The sequence below is a fragment of the Triturus cristatus genome, chromosome 1_2 (assembly GCF_964204655.1).
Source record: "Triturus cristatus chromosome 1_2, aTriCri1.1, whole genome shotgun sequence".
NCBI classification, from domain to species: domain Eukaryota; kingdom Metazoa; phylum Chordata; class Amphibia; order Caudata; family Salamandridae; genus Triturus; species Triturus cristatus.
The window spans coordinates 339,194,764-339,207,977 of NC_140580.1; positions in this window are offsets into that span (position 1 = coordinate 339,194,764).

The following is a 13,214-nucleotide window of genomic DNA, read 5'->3' on the forward strand; positions in this document are numbered from 1 at the left end:
TTAGGCTGTGCCAATGAGTGTTTTGTTTTGTCTTTTCCAATTTTTTTTGCAAAACTTAGTTTTTGAGGAAGCTGCTGGGTCCTCGTTAAACAAGAAAAAAAGGAAAAAAAACATTTGCTAAAAGCAAATATATTTTTGGCATCAAATAGCACTCTTTACATACCTGCCAACTTGCAGAACAATCTCACTGAGTGAGGAGGGGGCGGGGCCTTGAAAAGGGCGTGGCCTCCTGCTGAGACGTACCTAAGATGCACTTTTGAACCCCACCCCACCCCAACCTCCCTCCTCTCCCAAAAAACAAAAACAAAAGCTTGCTGAGGCTGGTGCCAATGTCTTGGGGTGTTTTCAGACCGCTTCATGGACGTTGGCTGTTCAAAGCCTCGGAAAATGAGCTGGAAAAGGGTTTTCAGCTCTGTGTCCCAGCCACCGTGTGATATCGGTTCCTCACCCGGAGACCGTGTGATGGGAGCCGATATCGGGTGTCACACGGTGGCACCATGTGAGTTGGCAGGGATGTCTTTTCCGTTCTAGTCCCTGGCACTGAAGGGGTCTCCTTTGTGTGTGGATGCGCTCCTCTAGAACAAGGCAGAATGCTATTACTCACAGCGAAGTTAGCCAATGAGTAAGTGGGAAGAACCATTGCCCCGTGCTATACGCTATAGTGGGCAGAAGAAAAATGTGAATGACACAATAATAGACCAATTTATGAAGACGGCTGGCTGTCAGACCCTATAAGTATATCATACACTTCATTTTAGTAAAATCAAAGGTCTTGGTTAACGCCAGACCTAAAACAAATAAGTAAAACAGAGAACTGTTAGCCCTATGCATATCAAATTTCAATCTTCATTCGGTGGCCTCTAAGTCTGCAAACAAGGGGAAAACAGAGTGTGGACTAATCGCAGTAAAGATGTCTTTGCAGAAGATATTCCAGTTTAACAGTTAAAATTATTTTTGTGGATTCATTTGAGGCATATGGCCTTGTGGACGTTGGACTGTTTTAGTCCATTTGAGAAACACAAAGAAACTTCTAGTGATTCGCAAAAAATGATACTGTTCGTTATCCACAATGGTTTATGATGCCGCTGACGTTCTCCAAAGCAGTTCAGTAAATGTCCCCAATTCCATTTTGGACCCACTTGAGAATGTTTGTGACTGGTCAATTAGGATATATTTAGCAGGGCCGCTTCACATATTTGATATGGGGCTGCATCTTTATCCCTTCATGTTCAGGTGTATTTAAGATGAACATCACCCAGGGCCATATTTAGAGTGGACAGACTGAGAGGGCTCGGCCACTGGCATAGCTAATGTGCCATGGGACTTGTGCAAGTAAAGGTGAAGGGCCCCTGTCACTCACATGATAGTAAAATAAAGCAATAATCAATGTCCAGGGGGGCCCTCGGGCCACTGGGCCAGTGTCACTGTGTCTGCTGCACCTCTGATAGTGACACCCTAGGTTCACCCAGTCAGTGTTTAGACGTCACTCTTAAAGGACCCTGGAATTAGGACAGCGAAGACTGCACTTTTATTGCACGGGGTAGCACATGGTGATACAGCATTTGACTCTGAATTAGGACAATGTGGTGGCTAAGGTGCATTGCATATGAAACAATTCCAGAACAGCCAAGAAGTAGTAAAATGTTCTCTGCATTGTTACCTGCAAGCTGTATTTATGGGTTTATTCAGGGAGGGAAAAAATTAAGTGGTTGGTAGACAGATCCTGCTTGTGTATCTCGGATAATTCTGCCTCTCAAATCCTTCCATAGATTCCAGCTGGCAACGTTATCCTTTGAAGGTAGATCAAGGAAGAGGGCATCCTATATACACATCGTTCTGCTTAAAAACAGAACTGCAATTCCCAGAATCCACAGTGTTGTTTGTTTGTAAGCTACTACCGGCTGAAGGGGACCTTCATGACAAGGGGTCCACATGGCACTCATGTCCATCTTCTGTCTGAGTCTCGGCGAGAAGGCCATCTCTCCTACACACTTTTTACTTACAACTGCAGGCATAATATTCTATATTTGCATTGAGGGAGATATATCTCTAGCAATGAAATGTATCACTAGACTGATTATGTACATTCAGAGGTTGCTTTATGTTGTAAGGGAACTTAATTCAAACCCATCTGTTCTCTGAGACTTCAAGGGTTAGATCAGTGGCATAACAAAATGTGAGTGGGTCCCCTGCAAGATATGCTGAAGGGGCCCCTCACAATCACATCAGTAGGGGCTTTGGTGCCCCCCTCCAGTATGGGTAAGCCTGCCCCCACACCATTGGGATTGCGGGTGCCTTAATTACGCTCATGGGTTAAATGTGTATATGACTTTCAGGTCACTGTGAGGTGTTTCTTTGAAATCCAAGGTCACACAGAGAATAAAGCTTCCTCGCCCGAAACTCAAAGGTAGTGAGTTCCTCCTGATATTAAACTGTATAACTGGGTATCTATTTGTGTATATATTCAAGCTTGGTGTGCACATGAAAATGCGGTTCCTTGGACTATGATCCTATAAGGTCTTTTTCATTCCGTTCTAGAATTGACAGGCATATGTCCAAATTGTGTGTACCTAAATTCTTTAACAGGGTGTACTTCAAAACTGTATTGGGTTTTTAAAGGATGGCATGCTATCCAAAGATAAATTGATATTCCAGTAGTACACTCACTTACTAATGTATGAGTTAATAAAAGGGGGAAGTTCCCTGGTGTCAAGGAGCAAACAATTCAGGATCTTTTGTTTAATGTTGCAATAGCATCAATATGTCTTAATTCCCTTGAAGACCTTATGTATTCATTTCCAGAGTGTTTCCCGTGTTGGGAATGAAACTGAAGGTTTAGACGAGAAATACTTAATAGCCTTCATGGCCACCGAAAAGGCCTTTGAATCTGTCAGACATCGGCGCTAACTGAAGCGCTTGCCGGGATTCCGCCGCTCCAAGCGTCGCTCGGGAGGTTATGGGTATGAAAACTACAATACACATAACCCCTAGCGCACGCGCGGAGGCACTTCCTGAGGCGGTTACATAAGCCTCGTTCACGGAAGGCCAGGGGCTTGTCAATCAAGTCCTGCCTGGCGTTCGGCGAGGTAACGGACCTCGCGCTGACCGCATCCCGGCATTGTCCAGTCCAGAGAGCAGTTTGGAGACTCGGCGACGATCGAGCCCGCGACGACGTGACCTGCGCTCGAAGGCGCGTCTTCGGGGACCTAGTGACCTTACACGCATCACCTGGACGGAGGAAAGCGCCTGGAGACTCACCCAGCGCCTCCTTCCGGTTACCAGAATCCAAGCACCGAATCACCGCGTAGGTGATCATTGTAACGCGGATACCACGCGCAGCGTTACCACAAGCGCCCTCCTTGCAACTCCCCTGGAGGGACTGGTGGTTCCTCACACCCCACAGCTGCCGGACACCCTTCCCTGCGCTTGGAGCCGCTTGAAAGGCTCTTAGAGCGACACCGTAGACGACGGCTCGACTACCTCTGCGGTCAAAGGACTCCGGCACCATCACCCATGCCAGATAAGTGCCCGCGTAGGAGGTGTCGTGAGTACCTGCCTTCCAGTGCTAACTAATTGTTTGAGGCTGTACTAAGAGAGATGGATGCTGCATTATAGTGAGTGTTCTGAGCATTAACCCTATGTGCCTGTCTTTGCTTCTACGTCACGTGTCTCTCTAAAGGGAAAACTACAGCACAGCATGTTCTTTCTCTTTCTACAGTGACCCAGGAGTAGGCTTCCTGAGTAAAGGTGCCACCCGTGGGGGGAGTCGTGCAGTCGCCTCTTCCCTTTCCTTCTCCCTGTTTTCTATTTCCCCTGGTTTTTTCCCCGGTGGTGGTGATGCTTGTGGAGTGGTACATAAATACTCTTAAGTAATACCGTCGCGGCGGAGAGAGCAACTGGCTCCAAGGATCGCTCCTGCTGTATCCAGCTTCTCAGGTTAGTGAGCAACCTGTCTGCATCCTGACAGATTGACAAGCCCACGGATAATTACAGCCTGAGCGATGGATACCGATACAGTCCTTGCCACTGTGTTAGAAACTTTAACTGCATTAAGAGCCGAGGTGGATGCCTTCAGGGGGGAGAACCTGGAGCTTAAGAATGAGATGGGCACCTTGAGAAGAGAGGTGGCTTGCCTGTCCCGTCAGACCCCGGCAGGGACAAAGGGGGGCTCCTATATTAAAGAATGGACCCTACCTCCTCCCTTGAAATCACAGACACCCGTAGTAGGGTGGGGAACCCAGGCTTCTAGAGGGAGTCCACCAAGCACCGGGGTCTTCCCGCATTCCTCTTCCTCTACGCCCTGCCACTCCAGCCCTACACCGATTCAGGTCATCCAGCCCATGCAGTTACCCCTTGCCCCTCCTGAATGGTTCGTCGGGGATCCATAGAAGTATGGCATCTTTATGGGACAATGTAGACTCCATTTCCTGTGCAAACCAACTGTGTTCCCTAACGATCAAGCCAAAACGGCCTTTGTGATGTCGTACTTGGGAGGTATGCTGCTTGCTGGTCCTTCCCCTTGATCGAACGAGACGACCCTGTTCTGTATAACTTCCCAGCCTTCTGTGTTGAAATGAGCAGGCTGTTCGATCGCAAGGCGCATCAGTTGTCCCTGGATAAGGAACTTCTTTCTCTAAAACAAGAGTCACAGGACCTGCTTACCTACATTACCTCTTTTAACAGGCTCCTGGTGGAAACTGACTGGCTGATGGAGAAAAGAACATCACTGTTCTACCAGGGGTTGAGAAACGAACTCAAGGATGTGCTAGCCCAGGTGGTACAAATGCCGGCTACTTGTGATGAGTTGATCGACCTAACAGTGCAGTTGGACCGTCGGCTTCAAAAGCGAAAAGGGGACATGAACCGAAGCGACACTAGGTTCCTTCCTCTGTGTTCACGACTGGCACAAGATGAGCGGCCATCCCCCAACGATGGGACCGAGCCCATGCAAATTGGCGGAATCAGAGGGCCCCTTAGTCAAGCCGAAAGGGAAAAAAGGAGAAGTCAGAAACTCTGTTTGTATTGTGGGAAACCGGGCCACTTTATCAAAGAATGCAGAAGCAGACCGAAGAATGCGAATTCTGGAAGCCCTGGGTTCAAGACTCTGTCCGTGGTAGATCATACGACCGAGGGCCAGGGAAACTGACGAGCCCAAATAAGACGGAGACCGCTTGTTTGAGGCCTAGAGGTAACGAGGTCTTCCCGGCTGCGGCCAACACAATACAGCCCTCAGTAGCCCACATGAATGTGTGCGTCTTGTTGGACTTACCTAACGTTATATCCGTGGTGGTCCACGCCCTACTGGATTCCGGAGCCACAGGTAACTTTATAGATCAGCAGTATGCTAAGGAGCTTGGCATCCCTTGTGATCAAAAGGAGACCCCAGAGACGGTGAAGGCAGTAGACGGCACGGCTCTGATATCGGGCCTGGTGCGTTACCACACAAGGCCCATATTGATGCAAGTTGGGATCAACCACTTCGAATACATACGATTTGATCTGATCGACGCCCCCCACTTCAAGCTCATACTAGGAATGTCTTGGCTAATGCTCCACGACCCCTTGGTGCGGTGGGCAGCATGCACCGTGTCGATGAACTCGTCCTTCTGCCAAGAGCACTGCATCGCTGAGAAGGTCAGAACTTCACCCCCTAGGGATAGTTCGACTGGCCAACTCGCTAGCGCCTGCAGTATGCAGTTCGTGTGTTCTGCTTCGGAGTTACCGATCGTTTATGAACAATTCAGGGCTGTTGTCGATACACAAGAAGCGAGAAGACTACCCCCACATAGGGACTATGACTGCATAATCGCCCTGGAAGCAGGAGCCAGCATACCCTGCAGCAGGATATATGCCCTCACGGAGTCCGAAACTACCTACCTCCAGCGGCCCTTGAAGAAATGCTTTCCTCCGGGTTCATACGCACCTTCCTCTTCCCCTGCCTCCTCTCCGATCTTCTTCATACCGAAGAAAGAGGGCGGCTTAAGGGCCTGCATAGACTACAGGGCGATCAATAAAGTCACAATAAAGAACAGATATCCCCTGCCTTTGATCCCTGTTCTTTTGGACCAATTGAAAACAGCTAAAGTGTTCACCAAATTGGACCTTTGGGCGCCTATCACTTGGTGCGGGTACGATGAGGAGACGAGTGGAAGACCGCCTTCAGGACCAAGTTCGGGTTGTTCGAATATAGGGTTATGCCCTTTGGCCTTTGCAACGCCCCCACCGCGTTCCAATTCTTCATGGATGAAGTACTGAGGGGTCTCTTGGATGTATCATGCATTGTGTACATCGACGATATATTGGTGTACTCCACATCCATGGAAGAACATGTGAAACACATTTCTGCGGTGCTGGAGCGCCTACAGAAGTATGCACTCTACGCCAAACTAGAGAAGTGCCTGTTCCACGTCTCGGAGGTGGAGTTTTTTGGATACGTTATAGGTCCAGACGGGTTGTGTATGGATGACAAGAAAACACGAGCTATTACCCAGTGGGAATCGCCTACCAGTGTAAAGACTCTGCAAAGCTTCCTGGGCTTTGCGAACTTTTATCGCCGCTTCATAAAGAACTTTTCCGGCATCATACAACCTTTAACGCTCCTCCTTCGGAAGGGAGCACCTTTTCACTGGACCGCCTCAGCGGAAAAGGCCTTCCAAACTTTAAAATCCTGCTTCACAACGGCCCCCGTGCTAAGACACCCCCGACGCCACTCATCCGTTTGTGGTAGAAACTGACGCATCTCATTACGCAATAGGGGGGAATTTTATCACAGCGACATCCGGAGACAGGGCAACTGCATCCCATTGCCTTCTTTTCCAAAAAACTGTCTCCCTGTGAGGTGAACTACAGCATAATGGATAAGGAGCTTCTAGCCATACAAAGAGGGTGTGAAGAGTGGAGACATCACCTACTAGGAGCAAGACATACCGTGGAGATTTACACAGACCATCGGAACCTATTGTTCTTGAAGACCGCCAGAGCCCTAACCCTCAGACAGCTACGCTGGTCGTTGTTCTTCTCTGATTACGACTTCGTAATCAAGTATCGCCCCGGGCCACAAAACGGAAAGGCCGATGCTCTGTCCCGGCCGCAGCTCACCCTCGATACGTGCCCCGCGCCCGTCGCAGACAGCCCTCTCATTCTGGAGTCCACCTCGTTCCCGGATGGGCATACGGCGGCCGCAACAACGCACGACTTCTTGGAAGACGTGAGAAACCAAACCTCGGTAACAGAGGAGCTAGCCTGGGTAGCTGAAGACCCGCAGCGCCGGTCATCCATGCAGCGTCTTTTGTATCAGGACAAATGTTTGTATCTGCCGACCACTTCCCTACAACACCAAGCCTTGCGGTGGATACACGACTCCACATTGGGAGGTCATCTGGGAGTGCACAAAACCACCCTGGCGATGAATCGCCATTTTTGGTGGGCCACGTTACCTGCAGACACCGTGGCCTATGTAGCGGAGTGCGCCATGTGCACTCAAGGAAAGGCTCAGCAAAAACGACCAAGCGGACTGCTCCAACTTATTCCAATCCCTCCGGCTCTGTGGCATACCCTGTCTATGGATTTTATAGTAGACATGCCCCCCAGCTTGGGAATGAATACCATTTTGGTTGTTATAGACCACCTGACGAAGATGGGCCACTTCATTGCCATGGAGAAACTCCCTTCTGCTGCAGGCCTGGCCCAAACGTTCCTACCACATGTGGTACGTAGTCATGGAATCCCAGCGGTCATCATCACTGATAGGGGGACGCAATTTACATCGCGTTTCTGGAGAGCTCTGTTTAACGTGATGAGGGTGGAAGCCCGTCTCTCCACTAGCTACCACCCACAAACGGACGGCAAGACGGAAAGGTTGAACCAGACGTTGGAGCAATACCTCAGGTGTTTCACATTGCTCCATGCGGAGGAGTGGAGTACGCTTCTATGGATGGCAGAATTTGCCTACAATAATGCCGAACACTCCTCGCTGGGATGTTCCCCCTTCTTTTGTTTAACAGGATACCATCCAAACATGTTACCTTTTGAGTGGCCTGTGCAAACCAAACACCCTACTATCCAAGAACACCATTCGCACTTGAGGAGGGTATTACAGGCAGCAAAAAGACAACTGAAAATAGCACAAGAAAGAGACAAACACTACGTGGACAAAAGACGATCCCCTGAGCATTCCTACAGTGTAGGAGATAGAGTTTGGTTGGATACAAAACACCTAAGAATAAAGGGAAACATGCGCCTGAAGCCAAAATACGTGGGTCCCTATCCCATTGTGAAAGTGGTGAACCCAGTAGCCATGAAACTATCACTCCCTTCCTCATGGCACATACACCCTGTGTTCCACGTCTTTAAGTCTCTCTGTTACGACCATGCCTCCCTTTTACTAGATTCCCCCCAAAACCTCAGCCCCTGGTTATGGATGGCGGACGACCATGTCTCCCTTTTACTAGACTCCCCCCAAAACCTCAACCCCTGGTTATGGATGGCGGGGAGGAGTATGAAGTCAGAGGGGTGCTCGATTCTAAATGTATTAAGGGTAGGCTACACTATCTGATCGACTGGAAAGGGTATGGTCCCGAAGAGAGGTCATGGGAGCCCGTGGCCAATCTGCATTGTCCTCTTTTGCTCCGCCGCTTCCACGCGGCTCATCCGAAGAAACCCGGAGGCCCGTCGAGGCGCCGGCCCTTACCGGGGGGTTCTGTCAGACATCGGCGCTAACTGAAGCGCTTGCCGGGATTCCGCCGCTCCAAGCGTCGCTCGGGTGGTTATGGGTATGAAAACTACAATACCCATAACCCCTAGCGCACGCGCGGAGGCACTTCCTGAGGCGGTTACAAAAGCCTCGTTCACGGAAGGCCAGGGGCTTGTCAATCAAGTCCTGCCTGGCGTTCGCCGAGGTAACGGACCTCGCGCTGACCGCATCCCGGCATTATCCAGTCCAGAGAGCAGTTTGGAGACTCGGCGACGATCGAGCCCGCGACGACGTGACCTGCGCTCGAAGGCGCGTCTTCGGGGACCTAGTGACCTTACATGCATCACCTGGACGGAGGAAAGCGCCTGGAGACTCACCCACCGCCTCCTTCCGGTTACCAGGATCCAAGCACCGAATCACCGCGTAGGTGATCATTGTAACGCGGATACCACGCGCAGCGCTACCACAAGCGCCCTCCTTGCAACTCCCCTGGAGGGACTGGTGGTTCCTCACACCCCCCTGCTGCCAGACACCCTTCCCTGCGCTTGGAGACGCTTGAAAGGCTCGGAGAGCGCCCCCGTGAAGGAGAAACAGTACTGTCCACTCTCTCGTCCAGTACCTGCACTTGGAGCCGCTTGAAAGGCTCGGAGAGCGACACCCTAGACGACGGCTCGACTACCTCTGTGGTCAAAGGACTCCGGCACCATCACCCACGCCAGATAAGTGCCCGCGTAGGAGGTGTCGTGAGTACCTGCCTTCCAGTGCTAACTAATTGTTTGAGGCTGTACTAAGAGAGATGGATGCTGCATTATAGTGAGTGTTCTGAGCATTAACCCTATGTGCCTGTCTTTGCTTCTACGTCACTTGTCTCTCTAAAGGGAAAACTACAGCACAGCATGTTCTTTCTCTTTCTACAGTGACCCAGGAGTAGGCTTCCTGAGTGAAGGTGGCACCCGTGGGGGGAGTCGTGCAGGCGCCTCTTCCCTTTCCTTCTCCCTGTTTTCTTTTTCCCCTTGTTTTTCCCCGGTGGTGGTGTTGCTTGTGGAGTGGTACATAAATACTCTTAAGTAATACCGTCGCGGGGGAGAGGGCAACTGGCTCCAAGGATTGCTCCTGCTGTATCCGGCTTCTCAGGTTAGTGAGCAACCTGTCTGCATCCTGACAGAATCCCTGGCCTGGAAGTCCAACCTCCAGGAGCTGCAGTGGAGGAACATTGAACTCAAACTGGTTGATTGAATTAGGCTGCTATACAGCTAGCTGACTGGAAGAACAATAGTTTGAAGAATGGGGGTAGCTGTGCAGTGAGCAACCAGACATGCTTGTGATCAAACTCCTTGTTTAGGAAAAAAAGAAGTACTTATAGGCAAGAAGGCATCTTTCATGGTAACAACACTGAGATGGTCCCTAATATGGCATCCCATTCATTATATGTGTCAGAACCTACTGAGTCACTGCTTCTTGTATTTGAGGAGATTGAACATTTAGGACTCATCTCTAGTGTATGAATTCACTGGGCAAAATCTTGACTATTTAATAGAGGTGGACTGAACAGAAGGGACTGAAGAGATTCCCTGAGCTTTCGGCCATCATAAGACATAAGTACATTTTGATATCTTGGTTTACATATATGCTATGCTGACTTCTGGGGAAACCACTTTGGGAGAGTCGCCCAAGGACACTGATAGTTCTGCCAAGATTCCTTGAAACTAAAGCAACCGAGACAGTAGATTACAATCTGATCACCAATGAGCTGTGGAAATGGCAGAATACCCATTCTTAACTCATACCAATCATCACCAGAAAGCTAATGGGCTATACTGAGAGGGTAATGGGAAGTGGATATAGGAGAAAATATCAGAAACAAATTGTAGGGTAAAAAAGATAAACCATCAGGGTCGCTAGAAATGTCTGTTTAATTGGCCACATTTTATGTACTAACCAAGTATTAAATAAGGTGAACCCGAACCAATGCAAGTGTTTTCCACTACAATGCTGAATTCATACAGGTAGTATGAAAATGTGCTGTAATGTATGGGCTCTGGCACCATGTGTTAGATAAATTATAGGAAATTACAGGACCAACTGGAATGGGTATAAAATGTGCATAACTACCAGCCCTATGCCACAAGAGAAAGAAAGTAAAACAGCAACACAAAATTACAGACTCAACAAAGATATTGAGCCAAATAGCTACATGAGTGGCCTTGAAATTTCCAGCTGACCACAATCCCAGAAGTGATTGTTTGCAAAGACAAATGGACAGTGGCAGAAATTAAATATTTGGAAGTGACCAGACAAGATCAGAGTGGCATCTGACTGTGGTGGACGCCTTCCGGCATCCCCTTGATGCAATTTAAGAAAGTTGTAAAATGTTGTTAGGCGGTGCTGCACTAAAGTAATCTATAAAACTAATATAATGACATGATTTTAAAACACAGCAGATTACAACTAACACTTAAGTTTTTGAACAGAATGATAACCAGTTCAATTCATAGTACTTATTTCAAAAATGAAAATAATGTTCCTTGATTTTTATTCTGTTAATTGTACCTGAATATAGTGTTTGCCTTTAATTTAATAAAATAATTAAAATGCAAATTCTGGAGCAAGGGGATGTGTAGCCATGGATTTTCTGTTTATTGGAGATTAACAAATGCACTGGACAGTTAGCAGTGCCTTGGAATACCTGACCTTATTTAATTGACCACTTTATGGAAAGTTTTAATTACACACAGCAGTCAAAAGTGACTCTGAAGTTATGCATAAGTTGCTCATTACATGGAAATTGTCTCTTTTGGTTTGCTTATAACGTTGGCACTATTTGACAAATCTGCTTGAAATTTTGCAAAGAATTACCAAGTGCAGCATAATTCACTATGCAAAATGTTGTTCAGATCTGTCATTGGAAGGTAAAATAAACGGGGGGAAAGAAGAAGGGAATTTCATTCTAACTTTCAAAGAAACTGTTGACTTGAATTACACCAAACTTGGGGTAATGATTAAACTTTACTGAAAATGGCCATTTTGTGTGTGGATTTGCTCAATAAGGCTTGAAATATTTACGTTTTGAAAAGAAGTTAGTCAAGATTCAAAGGGTTAATTGTTAAGGATGTATTAATGTTTTATCATTGAATTATCATCAGTTAGGAAGATAATTTTAGGATAAAGAAGGTAAAAAGGAATTAAGCCCGATTCGATGATGGAGCTTTTTCTCCTGTCACCTATTGCAGAATCTGCAGACCTTCATTATTACCACCGAAACATTTCTGATTTGCAGATTCAACTGACCTCATAGGCTGTCACCGGAGGAACACTTTGTATCGGAAGTTATTTTAATCATGCAAGGGCTCACAATTTTATCCAGGAGCCATCTTTGTCAGGATAAAAATAGCCTCCTGGGGGCTTAGGTGCGCAACCTCACCCTTAGGGCTGGTCAGCCAACACCACAAAAAGGTGGAAAATATCCATGAAAAATAGCAAATAAACATTTTCATTGCAAGAACCTCAGAACACTTAGGACCTCATTACGAGGTGACTCGGCGGTCGGAGACTTTCTGAATCACATCGTATTTTTCACTTCTGACCACCGCATTAACAATGCAGGTGGTCAAAAGTGAAGCAAGCCGGTCATTTCGGCTGGATTCTGACGGGCTCAAGGAGCCCGTCAGCCAGTCATAGGCCTCACCATAATCCCTATGGATGGCATTTCCGCCATCCGGATTAAGATGTTGGTTTCCGACAGGCTTTCCATGTCTGGCTTTCCGACATGGAAAGCCTGTCCGAAAGTGAGTTTGGGGGCTCCTAGCAGGGCTCCCTTCTCCATGCGGCATCCGGTCCGGGTCCGATGGGGCACCTATGTTACCCTACTGTTAATAAATATCACAAAATAGAAGAGACAAGGGGTTGAGTCTTCTCTGACTCCCTTACCAATATTTGAAACTCACACAACAGAGAAAAACTACCAAAAAGGGGTTGTTCTGTTCCCCAAACTGGGGAGCAGGAAGAAACACAAATCTCTACCTACCCTCAATGGGGTAGTGTGTCTCACATACAACCCTACAATACACTAGAACTGGGAAGACAAAAATTGTCTGAGTACTGCCCTCACACACTTAACAGTGTCATGCTTCATCATTGGGCCGCATCATACATCCAGGTGCAGACCAACACACTGGATGGGGCGCATATTTTTTGTAAATATATGAAGAATAGTGGTGAGGGTAAAGTAAAATAAAAAAAAGACACAACGAAACACAAAAGTGTAACACAAATCAAAGGGAAAACAAATCTTCCCCTTAGAGAATGGACCAAGAGAGGTACAGATACTGTTAATCCCTGCACCGTGTGGCAGGCACCATGAGGTGCCTGCCACACGGTGCAGGGATTAACAGAAACTCCCATTTCTCTATAGGAGCTTGTGCTACGGCCGGTTTAAGACGGCAGCACAAGCTCCCATAGAGAAATGGATGTATGCGACCTCACCATGTGTGGTCGCATTGTAATAGCGGGGTCTGGCCGGCGG